Source organism: Lathyrus oleraceus, chromosome 6 (assembly GCF_024323335.1).
Source record: "Lathyrus oleraceus cultivar Zhongwan6 chromosome 6, CAAS_Psat_ZW6_1.0, whole genome shotgun sequence".
Classification (NCBI taxonomy): Eukaryota; Viridiplantae; Streptophyta; class Magnoliopsida; order Fabales; family Fabaceae; genus Lathyrus; species Lathyrus oleraceus.
The window spans coordinates 319,249,322-319,268,294 of NC_066584.1; positions in this window are offsets into that span (position 1 = coordinate 319,249,322).

The following is an 18,973-nucleotide window of genomic DNA, read 5'->3' on the forward strand; positions in this document are numbered from 1 at the left end:
AAAAAAGATAATAATGGTTGGTTTGTGAGTGGGGCATTCGAATCCTATGCAGTAGCTGATGGTCATGATGGTGTAATAAACGGCATAAGAATGGCAGGACACGTGAAAACATGCAGAGAATGGGACCAATTATTTATTTTAAGGATGGGAATCTTCACATGGTACAAACTTATACAGTGCCTATACTACTACACTTGCACACTACTTCATCCCAGACCCCTCTCTCTCTCTCTCTCTTTTCTCTCTAATCTATTTATTGGGCCTACTATTTCATCTTCATTTTGGATCTAACTACACCAACAATAAGAATATTTCCCCCTCCCTACTTTTTAGGATTTACTTTATCACTATATACTCTCTTTAATTCATCATATTACTATCATCTTTCCATCAACATGCAAGCTTTTAGAATTTTTGTTTGCCCTTTTCCTTGTTAAGATTTATTCACCATGCAAAAGAAGCTGACACTCTTACCATGGATTCAATAGTAGAACAACTCAAGTTCCAGATACTTTGGTCTTCAGATCAATATAATCAATGAGACCGATTTGATAATGTGTAATATAGATTTAAAATTTTAAGCATGAATTAAATTAGATATAGTTAAAAACCTAAATAGAGTATACTAGAATTACCATTAGAAGTGAAATAACTTAAATTGAAGGTGATATAATATTAAAGTAATGTATGTATGGGGGTTGAATTTAAGGTTAAAGATGACTAAAAGGAAAGAAAAGAACAAGGTTTTGGTGTGTACGGAAGAGGGTGGGGTAAGTGGTGTAAGTTGGAAGTATTAACCAGCTTGCAATGAGTTGTAGAAAGAGATGTGTCATTTTCTTATTGTTACAACTTACATGGGCTCAATAATTTCTCAGCCCTTTGTACGTGCTTTGTTACCTGCCAATTTTCTCTTTACTTTTTTGTTTTGACCCACTTGATTCAGAGCTGGAACTAGTACCAAAATTCATAACACTCCTATCTTTTGGAGGTGCATTTATTTTTGAAAAAATTTGGTAAACACTTACACACCCAATTCGTCACTTAAGAGTGAAAGAAATTGAGATTACTACTGATGAACCACAAAGTAAATTTTATGGAGAAAAATGTAACTATAACAGATCGGTGTTAACCTTTTTCGTTCATAAATCTGTCTCTCTCTCTCTCTCTAATAAATCATTGTTTTATGTGAAATGTGTTCGTTTCAGGAATTAGATATAGGTGGTGAAATGAAGTTTAAATACGATACATCAATCTTCTGGTGCAACAGACCGAACTTCTGGTGCGGTGCAATGGAGATAGAGTGGACCTGAAGGATTAGCACTCAAATGCTTAAGTCAGTGAATGAGTGAAAAATAGTTTCAGAATGAGAAAGAATTGAATACATGAAATGGCGTGATATGGTATTTTTCATAATATGACCGATTAAAATCGTATGCGTGTGATTCAACGTCTTATGCAGGTTTGTTAGAAGTAACTCATATTCATAAGTAGCATTGTTAATCAGAAGCAGAAGCTTCTAACGTGGTTGTTCCAAAAGCGATCTTTAACTTCTGGGTTAGTATTAGTTTTGTAAGCTTAACCTAACTATTATAGGTTAGCATTTTGTCTACGTGACATTTTATTTGTGTATATAAACTAAACGTGTAACAAAATTTTATAATGCAATTATTAGAGTTTCTCTTAAAAGTTAGTTGGATTTATTTTCTCTTTTTTCCCTCCTTTTCTCCATCTTCATTGTAACACCCTTCTAAAATACCCCGAGTATATAATTAAAATAACACATATCAATCAGAGTAAATATGCAATCAAGGGTGTCACACAACATTTCACACCATAATAACTGTCATGCTCTTTCATTAACTCAAAACATAAAACATTTGCACCATACGCAGCGGATAGAGATCAAATCGATCATTCAAAACATGCAACATACTACATGTAAACTGGTTCAACAATCATCAACAACAATATTAAAATGTTCCCTCCCGATGTTACATCTATCAGAGCATGACCCACTTAGGAAACTACACTAGACTCCAAGCATTAGCTTCCACTCAACTCATTTGTTCGTTACCTGAAAAATAGTTGTAAGGGTGAGTTCCTCAATCAATATAATAAGCATTATAAATCATCATGTAATGCTAAGTAAATTCACACATTTCATCACCCTAATCGTAACATACATCCAGTAACGGCACATCAACTCAACATCATACTTAATATCAACACGATTCCACCCCTCAATTAAATTAAATATCCATACAACAAGCCAACAAAATGCAACTCTAATGAGACTCGACTCGTCATGCATGTGGTACCATTCGGAGTAAAACTCCCAACTTAAAATCATTGCCATTTTATTGGGCATCAAGGCATAAGCCTTCAACTTTCAACTTAAAATTTGCCAATCCAGGCCAACGTGGTGTGAGCAAAGCTCCGACTTAATGCATATGAATGTACATGGCATACACGACTTTAAACTGTCGACAACATAATAATAATAGCAATACAACAATGTTTTCAACAACATCAACTTATAATCAACTTTTGCTCACCAAGCCTACAACTCAGTATTTTCAACAACTTTCCGTACACGGAACAACTCAGCAACATACTTGTATCAACACTTCATAACATAAATCCAACAAAATTACTCATCACAATTAACTATAGTAGGCCAATCACCAATTAGGTTCACAACATTAAAATATCAATTTTTCAAATTTCCAACAGTGTTAACCGGTTAACGCCCTAGGTTAACCGGTTAACGCAGGACAAAACACACTTTCTGGCAAAACGCAACAGTGTTAACCGGTTAACGCCCTGGGTTAACCGGTTAACGCAGGCAAAACAGCACATTTTCACAAAATATAACAGTGTTAACCGGTTAACGCCCTGGGTTAACCGGTTAACGCAGGCAAAACAGCAGTTCCTGCGCTAACACAAGGCAGAATGCAGAGTTCTCCGCATTTTCCGCCGTTGGAGGACTTCCGGACCTCCGATTCAATTTCCGTAAAAAGCTACATTATCGGAAAATCACGACACATACAATTATCGATTCAATTTCAGTTTTCATACAACTTATTCATCACAATTTTCTCAGCATTCTAAATCCCAATTAGGGTCAATTCAACGGTTTATCACTACCCATTACATGCTATCCCATAATACCCATTAAACGACGATAAACCCCCCTTACCTGAGATAATCCGGCAATCTCTAAGCTTCGAGCTTTTCCGTTCTTCAACCTTTGCTCTCTAGCTCTTCCTCTTTGCCTTTTCTCCACCTTTCACCTTTCAGCCGCTTCTCTGTTTCACGTGAAAACTCTTTACCAATACTGAAAACCCTTTTTCCTTATTCCAACTTATATATTTTCCAATAATTATTATTCCAAATAATAATAATAATAATAATCCAATAATTCAATTTATTTAATTAAATTAATAAATATATTATTAACTTAAATAAAATAATTCTCTTATTTTATTCGGGGTGTTACAACTCTCCCCCTCTAAAAGAGTTTTCGTCCTCGAAAACATACCTCAAGCAAATAACTCCGGATAAGACTCTTTCATCTGACTCTCCAGTTCCCAAGTCACATTGCCACCTGCTGGTCCTCCCCAAGCTACTTTCACTAAGGCAATCTCTTTACCCCGCAACTGCTTCAACTCTCGATCCTCAATCCTCATAGGCGATATTTCAACAGTCAGGTTATCTCTCACCTGTACATCATCTACTTGGATCACATGCGACGGATCATGAATGTACCTCCTCAACTGGGACACATGAAAAACCTCATGCAAATTCGCAAGTGACGGCGGTAAAGCGATACGATAGGCTACCTCTCCTATCCTCTCCAAAATCTGATAAGGACCAATAAATCGAGGTGTCAACTTCTTTGACTTCAAAGCTCGACCAACCCCAGTTATCGGAGTAACACGAAGAAACACGTGATCTCCCTCTCGGAACTCAAGTGATTTCCTCCTCTTGTCATGATAACTCTTCTGACGACTCTGAGCAATTCTCATCTTCTCCTGAATCATCTTAATCTTTTCTGTAGTCTGTTGAACAATTTCCGGTCCAACCACAGCACTCTCACCGGACTCATACCAACATAAAGGTGTCTGACATCTCCTACCATACAAAGCTTCAAACGGTGCCATACCAATGCTCGAATGAAAACTATTGTTGTAGGTAAACTCAATCAAAGGTAAATAACAATCCCAAGCACCTCCCTTTTCCAAAACGCAAGCTCTCAAAAGATCCTCTAATGACTGAATCGTCCTCTCAGTCTGACCATCAGTCTGCGGGTGATATGCAGAGCTCAATCTCAGTTTAGTTCCCAAAGCCTTCTGCAAACCTTCCCAGAATTTCGATGTAAATCTAGGATCTCTGTCCGAAACAATACTCGACGGAATACCATGCAAACTTACAATCTTCTCAATATACAACTCGGCTAATTTCTCTAACGGATAGTCCATTCTGATCGGAGTGAAATGAGCCGACTTTGTTAATCTGTCAACAATCACCCAAATAGCTTCAAAATTCTTAATTGTCCTCGGTAAACCAGAAACAAAATCCATACTGATACTATCCCACTTCCACTCTGGAATAGCCAACGGTTGCATTAGCCCAGACGGCTTCTGATGCTCAATCTTTGACTTCTGACAAGTCAAACAGGAATAAACAAAACTCGCAATTTCTCTTTTCATTCCCGGCCACCAAAATAACTTTTTCAAATCATGATACATCTTCGTAGCTCCAAGATGAATACTCAACCCACTACGATGCCCTTCTTCAAGAATACTCTTCTTAAGTTCGATAACATCCGGAATACACACCCGATTACCAAATGTCAAAACATCATTCTCATCAACTCTGAATTCGCCACCTTGACCTTGATTCACTAGAGTCAACTTATCAACCAAAAGCACATCGGATTTCTGACCCTCTCTGATCTCATCCAGAATACCACTTGTTAACTTCAACATTCCCAATTTAACACTATTGTGAGTACTCTCACACACCAAACTCAAGTCTCTAAACTGCTCAATTAAATCCAATTCCTTAACCATTAACATAGACATATGCAATGATTTCCGACTCAATGCATCAGCCACTACGTTTGCTTTACCCGGATGGTAATTCAAACCAAAGTCATAATCCTTCAGAAACTCTAACCATCTTCTCTGTCTCATATTCAGCTCTTTCTGATCAAACAAATACTTTAAACTTTTATGGTCACTGAAAACCTCAAATCTTGACCCGTACAAGTAATGCCTCCATAACTTCAGAACAAACACCACAGCCGCCAACTCTAAATCGTGCGTCGGATAGTTCCTCTCATGAACTCTCAGCTGTCTTGAAGCATAAGCTATAACCTGCTTATTCTGCATCAACACGCCACCCAAACCCAACAATGAAGCATCACAGTAAACTTCAAATGATTCCGACGAACTCGGTAATATCAGGATAGGAGCAGTAGTTAACCTTCTCTTTAACTCTTGGAAACCTTCTTCACATTTTGAGTCCCAAACAAACGCTTGCCCCTTCCTAGTCAACATCGTCAATGGTAACGCCAACTTAGAAAAATCCCTCAATGAACTTCCTATAATAACCAGCCAAACCAAGGAAACTTCGAATCTCAGCTACAGACTTCGGAGCTTCCCACTTAGATACCGCTTCTATCTTAGAAGGATCAACAGCAACACCACATCTTGAAATCACATGACCCAGAAAACTTACCTCTCCTAACCAAAATTCACACTTGGACAATTTAGCAAATAACTTCTTTTCTCGTAGAACTCCCAAAACCACTCTCAAATGTTCAGCATGCTCTTCTTCAGATTTCGAATACACCAAAATATCATCAATAAACACCACAACAAACTTGTCTAGGTACGGATGGAAAATCCTATTCATATACTCCATAAATACTCCAGGCGCATTAGTCACACCAAAAGGCATTACAGAATACTCATAATGTCCATACCTTGTTCTGAAAGCAGTCTTCTGAATATCCTCGGTTTTCACACGGATCTGATGATACCCAGATCTCAAATCTATTTTGCTGAATACACTTGCACCAACCAACTGATCCATCAAATCATCAATCCTCGGCAAAGGATGCCGATTCTTGATCGTCACTTTATTCAGTTGCCTATAGTCCACACACAACCTCATAGTACCTTCTTTCTTCTTAACCAATAGCACCGGTGCACCCCACGGTGACACACTCGGACGAATAAATTTTTTCTCCAACAGATCTTCCAACTGACTCTTCAATTCAGTTAACTCAACAGCAGACATACGGTACGGAGCCATCGATATCGGCCTAGTACCAGGCACCAAATCAATCGAGAACTCCACTTCCCGCTCTGGCGGTAATTCATTCACCTCTTCCGGAAACACATCAGGAAAATCACACACCACGGCTAGATCGCCAATCACCAGTTTATCTTTAGCCTCCAAAGTCGCTAACAGCATAAACAACTCTGCCCCATCAGCTACTTCCTCATTCACTTGCCTTGCTGATAGAAACAAACTCTTTCCCTCCTCAATCTCAGGAAAGACCACCGTCTTATCAAAACAATTGATAGAAACTCGGTTAAACACCAACCAGTTCATACCCAGAATAACATCAATCTGCACTAGTGGAAGACACACTAGGTCCATCCCAAAGTCTCTACCAAAAATACTCAAAGGACAATTTAAACAAACCGAAGTAGTAGTCACTGAACCCTTCGCAGGAGTATCAATTACCATACTACCAAACATCTCAGATATCTCTAACTTAAGTTTCACAGCACAATCCAAAGATATAAAGGAATGAGTCGCACCCGTGTCAATAATAGCTACAAGAGGAAAGCCATTAATATAACACGTACCTCGGATAAGTCTGTCCTCACTGGAGGTTTGAGTTCCGGTCAATGCGAACACCTTCCCAGTTTGAGATTTCTTTGGCTTCTGACACTGACTTCCAATATGCCCTTCTTCGCCACAATTAAAACAATTCATTTCCTTGTGCTTGCAATCAGCTATTGCATGACCAGTCTTACCACAGCGAAAACACCTCTTTACTTCAGCAGTGCATACATTACTCTTATGACCAGCCTGACCACATTTGAAGCAAACTATACCAGCAGGAGCACCTCCCCTACTGGTCCTCTGAGCCGGAGCAGCTCCTTGTTTCCCTTTTCCCACTGGGGCATCATACGGCTTACCACGATTTTGATGTTGCTTGCCCCTGCGGTCACTGACAATCTTGTAATGAGCATTATTGTCTTCTTCAAATATCCTGCAGCTATCAACCAATTCAGTAAAAATGCGTATCTTCTGATACCCAACAGCCTTCTTAATTTCAGAGCGCAGTCCATTTTCAAACTTGATGCACTTTGAAAATTCAGCACCAGCACCAGTGTAATGAGGATAAAATTTGGACAGCTCCACAAATTTCGCAGCATAATCAGTGACAGACATGTTTCCTTGCTTCAGCTCAAGGAACTCAATTTCCTTCTTACCACAGACATCTTCCGGATAATACTTTCTCATGAATTCCCTGCGGAATATATCCCAAGTAATGACTTCACCTGCCACGGTCAACCTCTCGTGAGTCTCTAGCCACCAGTCATCAGCTTCGACTGCTAGCATGTGAGTACCATACCGAACCTTCTGAGCTGGAGTGCAATCCATAACACGGAAGATTCTCTCAATCTCTTTCAACCATCCTAAGGCTGCATCTGGATCATGCTTCCCTTTAAACACCGGCGGATTCTCTCTCTGAAAAGTCGCCAAGCTACGTGATCCAACATCACCACCAGCATTTTGCAAGTTCTGCACAGCTTGTGCCATCGCTTGCATTGCGGCAGCCATTGCAGCGTCATTCCTTCCAGCCATTTCAACTTATCAATACAACACAACTTAAAAGTTAGATTAGTAACAATACACAATTGTTAGACAGTAACGACACGACAACTGGCCGGACAGACCGACCTGCTCTGATACCACTAATGTAACACCCTTCTAAAATACCCCGAGTATATAATTAAAATAACACATATCAATCAGAGTAAATATGCAATCAAGGGTGTCACACAACATTTCACACCATAATAACTGTCATGCTCTTTCATTAACTCAAAACATAAAACATTTGCACCATACGCAGCGGATAGAGATCAAATCGATCATTCAAAACATGCAACATACTACATGTAAACTGGTTCAACAATCATCAACAACAATATTAAAATGTTCCCTCCCGATGTTACATCTATCAGAGCATGACCCACTTAGGAAACTACACTAGACTCCAAGCATTAGCTTCCACTCAACTCATTTGTTCGTTACCTGAAAAATAGTTGTAAGGGTGAGTTCCTCAATCAATATAATAAGCATTATAAATCATCATGTAATGCTAAGTAAATTCACACATTTCATCACCCTAATCGTAACATACATCCAGTAACGGCACATCAACTCAACATCATACTTAATATCAACACGATTCCACCCCTCAATTAAATTAAATATCCATACAACAAGCCAACAAAATGCAACTCTAATGAGACTCGACTCGTCATGCATGTGGTACCATTCGGAGTAAAACTCCCAACTTAAAATCATTGCCATTTTATTGGGCATCAAGGCATAAGCCTTCAACTTTCAACTTAAAATTTGCCAATCCAGGCCAACGTGGTGTGAGCAAAGCTCCGACTTAATGCATATGAATGTACATGGCATACACGACTTTAAACTGTCGACAACATAATAATAATAGCAATACAACAATGTTTTCAACAACATCAACTTATAATCAACTTTTGCTCACCAAGCCTACAACTCAGTATTTTCAACAACTTTCCGTACACGGAACAACTCAGCAACATACTTGTATCAACACTTCATAACATAAATCCAACAAAATTACTCATCACAATTAACTATAGTAGGCCAATCACCAATTAGGTTCACAACATTAAAATATCAATTTTTCAAATTTCCAACAGTGTTAACCGGTTAACGCCCTAGGTTAACCGGTTAACGCAGGACAAAACACACTTTCTGGCAAAACGCAACAGTGTTAACCGGTTAACGCCCTGGGTTAACCGGTTAACGCAGGCAAAACAGCACATTTTCACAAAATATAACAGTGTTAACCGGTTAACGCCCTGGGTTAACCGGTTAACGCAGGCAAAACAGCAGTTCCTGCGCTAACACAAGGCAGAATGCAGAGTTCTCCACATTTTCCGCCGTTGGAGGACTTCCGGACCTCCGATTCAATTTCCGTAAAAAGCTACATTATCGGAAAATCACGACACATACAATTATCGATTCAATTTCAGTTTTCATACAACTTATTCATCACAATTTTCTCAGCATTCTAAATCCCAATTAGGGTCAATTCAACGGTTTATCACTACCCATTACATGCTATCCCATAATACCCATTAAACGACGATAAACCCCCCTTACCTGAGATAATCCGGCAATCTCTAAGCTTCGAGCTTTTCCGTTCTTCAACCTTTGCTCTCTAGCTCTTCCTCTTTGCCTTTTCTCCACCTTTCACCTTTCAGCCGCTTCTCTGTTTCACGTGAAAACTCTTTACCAATACCGAAAACCCTTTTTCCTTATTCCAACTTATATATTTTCCAATAATTATTATTCCAAATAATAATAATAATAATCCAATAATTCAATTTATTTAATTAAATTAATAAATATATTATTAACTTAAATAAAATAATTCTCTTATTTTATTCGGGGTGTTACATTCATCATCTTCAACTTCAACCTTGTGCACCAACAATTGGTATCTAGAGCTTCGGTTCGATTCACAGGGAAACACAAGTCTACGGCGAGGCGTGTGTGGTTTATTTTGTTTCTTGAATTCACGTTGAATTCACGATCGGAACCGTAACAAAATCGTATTTCTTGATTTTGCGGGATTATGAAACATGAGTGTTTGGCGAGATCTGTGTGAGTTTCAGTCCATAAAATCGAAGATGAATGGAGAAAACGGTAGCTTGAATACAAAGTTTTTAGTGTTTGATGGAAAGAATTGGAATTGATGGTCGATTCAGATGCATGTGTTATTTGGCGCTCAAGACGTTCTTGATCTCGTCAACAAAGGTTATATTCTGGTTGTGACGGAAGCACAATGAAAGCGCAAAGAGAAATGAGGAAGAAATATCAAAAGGCATTGTTCTACATCCATCAGTGCGTAGATGCAAACGTATTTGCATCAACTAACAGTACTCTTGATTGTTTCTAATAGGATTACTGTACTGAGAAATATTTTCTACATTGAAAAAAATTCAATTAAACAGGAATTGTCGCTTCTGCTTATTCAGAACCGGATTTTACTCTTTAATTTATATCGTTCTTTATCACATATGGTCAGCGCTAATTGCGTCAAAGTAGTTAATCATATTTTAAGGAATTAGATTATTTACTTAGTCGAAAAGTGATTTTGATTGGTAGGTTTAAATAAAAAGGGTCCCTAGCTTCCGCTCAGGTGACCGGGTTTTAACCCTATAGGCGCGCGCGTTCGCATATAGTTTTAAAACCTTCTTCTAGAAATATTAAATCTCCTAAGTAATTAATAAGTGCTTTCGCGGTATTTACTAATAAAAAATAACCAATTTAAATATTTAGTGTCATATGGCTTTCGATCTTATCTGACGTTATCATTATCCTACGTTCGTGGTAGTGGATTTGATTAAGTTATGAAAAATTGCGTAAAAAATCAAAACAGCCCAAAATTGTAATCCTAAAGAAATAACGGACAGAGTACCACCAAATGACGGTCCTCACATTCTTGTACAAATAAATTAGCTAGACATGATTACGGTAATTAAAAAGGCATTTGGTTTAGATTTAGAATTAAACATAACAACGGTTTTAAATAAAGCGGTTTAAAGGCAAGGGCGACGAAATAAAATGCGATAAATAAAGTGCGGAAAAATAAAGCAAAGATATTAAATAGATAAAGCGATTAAAGCGTAAATAAAGCTGAATAAAATAAGAACTTGCTCCAATCGGAGACTTGAATCTGATACAATGCGGTAGAAGAAAATAAACTTAGATGGAATGTAAATGCGGGAAGATAAATAACTTCAAAATAAAAGTGCCCCAAGCTTGATACACGAACAAAATGCGATAACCCTTTGATGTAAGGAGTTAAAGCTCTAATGATACTGAATTTATGGCTTATGTTGGTGTTAAGCTTGGATACCTACAACTAAAGATCTAACTCCTAATTATAGTGTAACAATGCCTTGGAAGTTACATAGAACCTTCAAAATTCGTGTGGAGGAAAAATCTTTAGTCATGGCCACTTTCTGCAACCGCCCTTGATTGGGAGCGAAATGGGAAAATGGCGTCCTCCATCTAGGCATGACGTCCGCCATGTGTACAAGGTGTGGAAGACATTATCTTGTGACCGTTGGAACGTGGGTAAGTGCTTACACATCATGGTCAACGCCATGTGGAACGCCATATGTGTATTTTTCACTGAAAATCTCTGATTCTTACTCTTTTCGCTTTCTTTTTCTATGGAAGACTTTATTTAGGCAATGTACCTGAAAACAAGACAAAAGACAAGCATAATGCAAGAAAATAACAATAAAACTATAATAATCATGTGCAATTTGAGCCAAATACGCAGTGTGTTTCAGTGTTATCAAATTCTCCCACACTTTAACCTTTGCTTGTCCTCAAGCAAACTCTTATGAGCATAAAAGAAAAAACAGCAACGCACAAGTATGAAATTCAGGCTAAAGATTTTTAGTTCGATCAAGGTTGCGTAGATAGGTACTAACTCATGAACTAAGGATATCGTAGTAACACTTTCCGCGGTTTTCGGTCATAAGTTTCCTTCCTATACAAATCAATCCACATCATGTTATTATACCTAGGGCTAACTTAATCATCCCTTTTTCATTCAGGCGCAATCACATTAAGCTCGTTATCTTGTACTCACATGTTGAACGAACCTGTTGGTGACCATGATCCAAATTTGTGTCAACATTCAATAATTTTTTCTATTTAGCACAGACATATAAGCATAAGTTTAAGAAGTTTCTCTACCGTTGGGTTAAATAACCGAGAGAGGGTTACCTAACTTAGAGGGCGGATCCTTTTTCAAATTCTTAGCTTTTTCTACATGCATTTTTTTCTATTTCTTTCTTTTTACGGGATCATTCACCTATTTGCATCGGCTTGTTCACGTAGTGGCAACTAAGATGGCGTTAACTGCTAAAATAAACTACTTGAGGATTAATTCAAGGGTGAGATTTCAAGGCCACAACATAATAAGTGTCCGGATCGGTTCCTATAATGAAGAAACTTACAGTGTCAGAACGATATCGATTTTTCAAAAGTTTTTCCAAGTCTCTGCAACCTATCTTAAACTTGTCTAACAACCCAAATTTTCAAACAAAAAAAATATATTTTATGGCTCAAGAAATGTGGGAAAATAGATAAACTACACATATGACTCATCAAGCACATGTAATTATAAAAAAAACTAGAAGCATAATTAAAACTAGCTAGAAAGCAACAAAATTAGAAAACATAAATAAAAATGAAAACAATAAATATCTCATCCCACACTTAAACCGAACATTGTCCCTAATGTTTAGATAAAAGGTGAAAAACGATAGGTAAAACCTGGACGACACTACTATTGACCACTAGTACCCTCTCCTCCCTGATCTGAACATCGAGGATGACAGCTCCTACTGCGGTGAGGGGCACTCTGTGAAATATCGACTTGCTCAACCGTGTTGTTAATGCGGTGTTCGACTCTTGAAGTCTTCGGATGTTTCCCAGTATAGAAGCTTGATTCATCTCCACAAGGTTGAAGTGACTGGACATGTAAGCTTGTTAGCACTGCTGTTGAGAAGCAATGGTGTGCTGAGATTCTAGGATGGTCTGTATAGATCGCTCAGTCTGTCTCGAGGACTCTCGCACGAAGTCCATTGCGTCCTGTTGATGCTCATATATGGAATACCATAGACCATCACGAGCTCTTTGCTCTCTCAGCATTTCTTCAGTAAAGTAGTGACCACTGGATGTACCTGCAAAAAGGGTGAGTAGAAGGTGGTGTGTGTGCAGGTGATGCATGAGGTGGAGGTACATTATGAATGGGAGACTGGTTCCTCCACTTATATTCATCATCAGTTCCATCACCTTCGTCCGCCGGGAAATTTGGTGGTAACATACCGATAAATGGTGGATGGGTCAGGGCCTCCCTTACTTGTGATATCACTCCAAAACTTATCAAGCTCATCTTGCATGAAATCACCAACAGGGAGTTCAGGTATAGCATCAAGGCCATACTGAAATCCTAGCATGTTAGCAAAATCCTTATGGTTAAAGGTGTACTCATTTCCAAATAGTCTGAAGTTAATACGGCCTCTTTTGAATCCTCTACCAATGTAAGGTTCATAGATGAGTGAGCTAAGAAATTCTAGGGTAAGGTGTCTGTAGGTAACATTTATGGCATCAGAATATTCCTCCCATTGAAGTTGGTGGCAAAGGTATCTCACACTCGCTTCCAGACCTAAGGCTTCTAGGAAGTTGAGGTCAGGATATTTGGTTGGTAACAATGGTCGCTCAGAAAGGAACACATATCATTTCCTCTGAGTATCATCTTTGAACACAACATGCATATCATCGAGGCTCTGCATCCTGAAAAATATGGTTAGTAGAGAATATGCTATGGAGAGGGATGGATCTAAAACCTGAAACATAAACATCACACAAGTCAGTCATGTTAAGCAAATGATAAATTAAATAATTCGGCTTTTGAAAATAATGGAAAATAAGACAAAAAATACTAAAGTAATAAATATAAAATGGTCGTAGGTTACCTCCCATGCAACGCTTGTTTAACATCGTTAGCTCGATGACTAATGAGTGTAAGTACTCATGGTGGTTCTTTCGAGGATGAATCCTCGGTCAAAATTTTAATTATCCTCGATTTCCATGTCCACTTATCAAGCCATCTCTCATATCCATCACCTTTTCTTTTCTTCCTTCTGCGAGGTGGTTTATCCTTCTGAACTTGTGGTGGTGGTTTTGACTCTACCCTGAGAACTAGCTTTTCAGGTTTGGGTTCAATTTTTTCACCCACCACCTCAAAGTCTAACTTGCCCTTCTTAATACTAATGAGTTCCCTAGTTTTATTGTCTTCTAGTTTTCTCTTCTTATTCAGGATCTCAAACAAAGATTCATTGGTGTGGATATTTTCCAATAACTCCTCATACCTTTCGGATTTGGAGTCTACCTTAACTCCCACAAACCTTCACGGAAAAGGAATCAGTAATTTATAGGGAGGAGGAGCAACACAAAGTGCTTCCTTCTCTACCTCTTCGACAACCTCCCTTTCGGGTGGTGTTGGTGGATCTTTCTCAATCTCTACTCCTTTCTCACCTAAACCCTCCTCATTATCACTCTCCTTAGGATTTTCGATAGGTTTTTCACTAGTTGTTGTTACAACATCCACATGTTTCTCAGGGAAGGGTCCTAGAGGTGTCTGTGCAAGCAGGGAGATTTTAGTCTCAATTGCCTTGTTGTGAGTTGCTAGGGACTCGACCATAGTGTTCAATTGCCTAAGGGTTTATTTAGTATTAAAAAGTTGGTTTATAAACTTTTTATTCCGCATGGTTTGTGTTGCCATAAATTTTTGCATGGTGCATTCTAGGTTGGAGGGAGTTAGCGTCTCAACGTAATTATCCCAGATAATATTAAGATTGGATTTATAATACTCATGCGGTACTTCAGAATATTGAGAGTGATAATTGTAAGAATTTATTTGGCAATGCATAGTGATAGAGATAGGGTGCCTTAATCTAGACGATGTCACAGCAAGTTACGAAATTTTGACGTAATTGGTCCCCGGCAACGGCGCCAAAAACTTGTTCACAAGATTTCGAGTCTATCTGAATAACTAAATGCAAGTGTATAGTCTATCGCGTAGTTTTAAAAGATATCGATCCCATAGAGACCAATAGTCAAATCTATCATTTCTAATTATTACGATGTTTATCTAAGGTGAATGAATTAAGAGTGGGACAAGAAAATAATAAACTTTAATAAACCCGAGCAAGTAATACTAAAACGTGGTTCACATCAATTAACAGTACTCTCGATTGTTTCTAATAGGATTATTGTACTGGGTAATATTTTGTACCTTGGAAAGAATTCAATTAAACAGGAACTGTCGTTTCCGCGTACTCAGAACCGAATTTTACTCTTTAATTTATATTGTTCATTGTCACATATGACCGACGCTAATTGCGTCAAAGTAGTAAATCCTATTTTAAGGAATTAGATTCTTTACTTAGTCGAAAAATGATTTTGATTGGTAGGTTTAAATAAAAAGGGTCCTTAGCTCCCGCTCAGGTGACCGGGTTCTAACCCTATAGGCGCGCGCGTTCGCAAATAGTTTTAAAGCCTTCTTCTAGAAATATTAAACCTCATAAGTAATTAATAAGTGATTTCACGATATTTACTAACAAAAATAACCAATTTAAATATTTAGTGTCAGACGGCTTTCGATCGTATCTGACGTTATCATTATCCTACGTTCGTGGTAGTGGATTTGATTAAGTTATGAAATATTGCGTAAAAAACCAAAACAGCCCAAAATTGTAATCCTAAAGAAATAACGGACAGAGTACCGCCAAATGACGGTCCTCACATTCTTGTACGAATAAATTAGCTAGACATGATTACGGTAAGTAAAAAGGCATTTTGTTTAGATTTAGAATAAAATATAACAACGGTTTTAAATAAAGCGGTTTAAAGGCAAGGACGAGGAAATAAAATGCGATAAATAAAGTGCGGGAAAATAAAGCAAAGATATTAAATAGATAAAGCGATTAAAGCGTAAATAAAGCTGAATAAAATAAAAACTTGCTCGAATCGAAGACTTGAATCTGATACAATGCGGTAGACGAAAATAAACTTTGACGAAATGTAAATGCGGGAAGATAAATAACTTCAAAATAAAAGTGCTTCAAGCTTGATACACAAACAAAATGCGATAACCCTTTGATGCAGGGAGTTAAAGCTCTAATGGTACTGAATTTATGGCTTATGTTAGTGCTAAGCTTAGATACCTACAGCTAATTATCTAAGTCCTATTTATAGTGTAACAATGCATTGGGAGTTACGTAGCACCTTCAAAATTAGTGTGGAGGAAAAATATCTAGTCATGGCCACTTTCTACAACCGCCCTTGACTGGGAGCAAAATGGGAAATGGCGCCCGCCATCTCGGCATGGCGTCTGCCATGTGTACAAGGTGTGGAAGATGTGGTCTTGTGACCGTTGGAACATAGGTAAGTGATTACACATTATGGCTACCCCCATGGCCAACGTCATATGTGTATTTTCCACTGAAAATCTCCAATTCTTGCTCTTTTCGCTTACTTTTTCTGCGAAAGGCTTTATTTAGGCAATGTACCTGAAAACAAGACAAAAGACAGGCAGAACACAATAAAATAACAATAAAACTATAATAATCATGTGCAATATGAGTCAAATACGCAGTGTGTTTCAATGTTATCAAAGAGTTACGTCTGACTGAGAGAACCTTTGAAAGAGAGGTAGAGCAGGCTCTGAAGGAGTTTTCTGGGAAGAAGAGTCAGAAGTAGTCTTGGTCAGAAGCCAAGAAAAGACATGGTGTTGGTTTTCAGAATCAGAAGCCTCCAATTTTGATGAGAAGAAACATCATAAGGGAAGGAAAAGTTTGACAAGAAGAAGGTTCAATGCTACTGTTGTAAGAAATTTGGCCACTTTGCTGTTGACTGTTGGTCAAACAAGGAAAGGAAATCAGAAAAAGAAAACATAGCCAGAGGAGATTCTGATGATGAACATGTGCTATTGATGTTTTTTTTTTAATTTGATGGTGCGTATTTGGTAGACTAGTGGTATATGGACACAGGCTGCTCAAATCACCTAACTAGGAAAAAACAATGGTTGGTTGATTTTGACTCTAGAAAGAGGGTAAAGATCAGATGCGCTGATGATAAATACCTCAACATTGAAGGTATGGGAAATGTCAAAGTCAATGTGAAGAATGGTAAAATTGTTCTGATCAAGGATGTTTGGTATGTCCCTGGCATGAAAAGCAATCTAATGAGTGTAGATTAGCTCATTGAGAAAGGTTTCTAAGTTACTATGAAGAACAATCTCTTGAAGTTGTATGATTCGGATTAGAAGTTTATTATGCAATCTGAGAAAGAAAGCAACAAAACATTCAAGGTGAATGTGGAAATAATTGAAACTAAATTCCTTAGTGTAGAAGGCACTGAAGGTGAGAATGAGTTATGGCACAAGAGATTGGGGCATATTAATTTTAGAAGCTTAGGGCATCTGAATTCTAAGAAGCTGGTTTATGGCATTCCCAAAATTGTGTAGCCTAAGAAGTCATGTGAGATATGCATGAAAGGAAAACAACCTAGGTTTTCATTTGGATCAGAAGTAGCCCCAAGAGCAAAGCATGTTTTAGGAGTAGTACATTCTGATGTTTGTGGACCATTTGAAGTACCTTCACCTGGAGGAAACAAATATTTTATGTCATTTATGGATGAGTTCACAAGAATGACATGGGTAGCACTAATCAAGTTTAAGCATGAGGTGTTTACTGAGTTTCAGAAGTTCAAGGTGAAGCCTGAAAAACAGAGTAGTCAAAAGTTGAATGTTCTCATAACTAATGGTGGAGGTGAATATAACTCTACAAAGTTCAGAAAGTTCTGTGAGGAGAATGGAATTGGGCATGGGGTGACTGCTTCATACACTCCTCAACACAATGGTCTTACTGAAATAAGAAACCAAACTTTTCTTGATATGAGAAGGAGCATGCTGAAGGAGAAAAAGCTTCCTCGCACCTTGTGGGGAGAAGTTGTTTCCACCACATCATATGTGCTCAACAAGTGTCCAACAAAGAAGCTGAAGGAAATTGTTCCTTTTGAGAAGTGGACTAGTGATAAGCTAAGTGTGAGTCATTTCTGCGCATTTGGTTATGTTTGTTACAAACATGTTCTAGGTGCTACTAGAAAGAAGTTGGATGACAGAAGAAAAGTAATGTTGTTGATTAGGTACCACGGTACATGTGCGTATAAGTTTTATTGTCCAGTCACTAATAAGGTTGAAGTCAGTAGAGACGTCATTGTGAAGGAATCAGAAGCGTGAGATTGGAGTAAGTCTCAATCCAACTCTAGTGTAGTCCCAAGACCTGAATTAACTTCTGAAGAGACTTCAGAATCCAAAGGTTCTGAAGATGAGTCAGAATCAGAAGATGATTATGAAAATGAATCTAAAGGTGAATCTGATTCTGAAGGTGAATCTGATTTTAATCCAGATTCTGATGATGATCCAGACTCTAGTGGTCAAGACTTGGGAGGAGGTCAAACTTCTTAAGGTGGTCCAAATTCTGGAGGTGGTCAAGCACCTGATATTGTTCAGATTCTGAACAAGTTCAACGGCCACAAATAATTAGACAAATACCAAGGAGATTTGTAGAGTTTGACATGTTACAAGATACTGAAGTAGACTCTGAGGGAGAAGTCATTCAGTGTGCCATGTTAGTAGACTTTGAACCAGTTAGTATTGAATAATCTCTCAAGAAGAAAGTGTGGCTGAATGCCATGGAAGAAGTACTCGAGGCTATAGAAAGAAACAAGACTTGGGAGTTGACTGAGCTTCCAAAGGAGAAGAAAACCATCAGCGTTAGATGGGTTTTTAAGGTGGAGTTAAAGCTAGATGGATCAATTGGCAAACACAAAGCAAGGTTAGTAGCAAGAGAATTTCTACATAAATATAAGTTAGATTACTTTGAAGTGTTTGCGCATATGGCTAGACATGAAACAATCATGTTGGTGATTGCTATAGCTGCAAATAGGAATTGGTGTCTGATACATCTGGATGTGAAATCTACCTTTATTAAAAGTCCATTGTAAG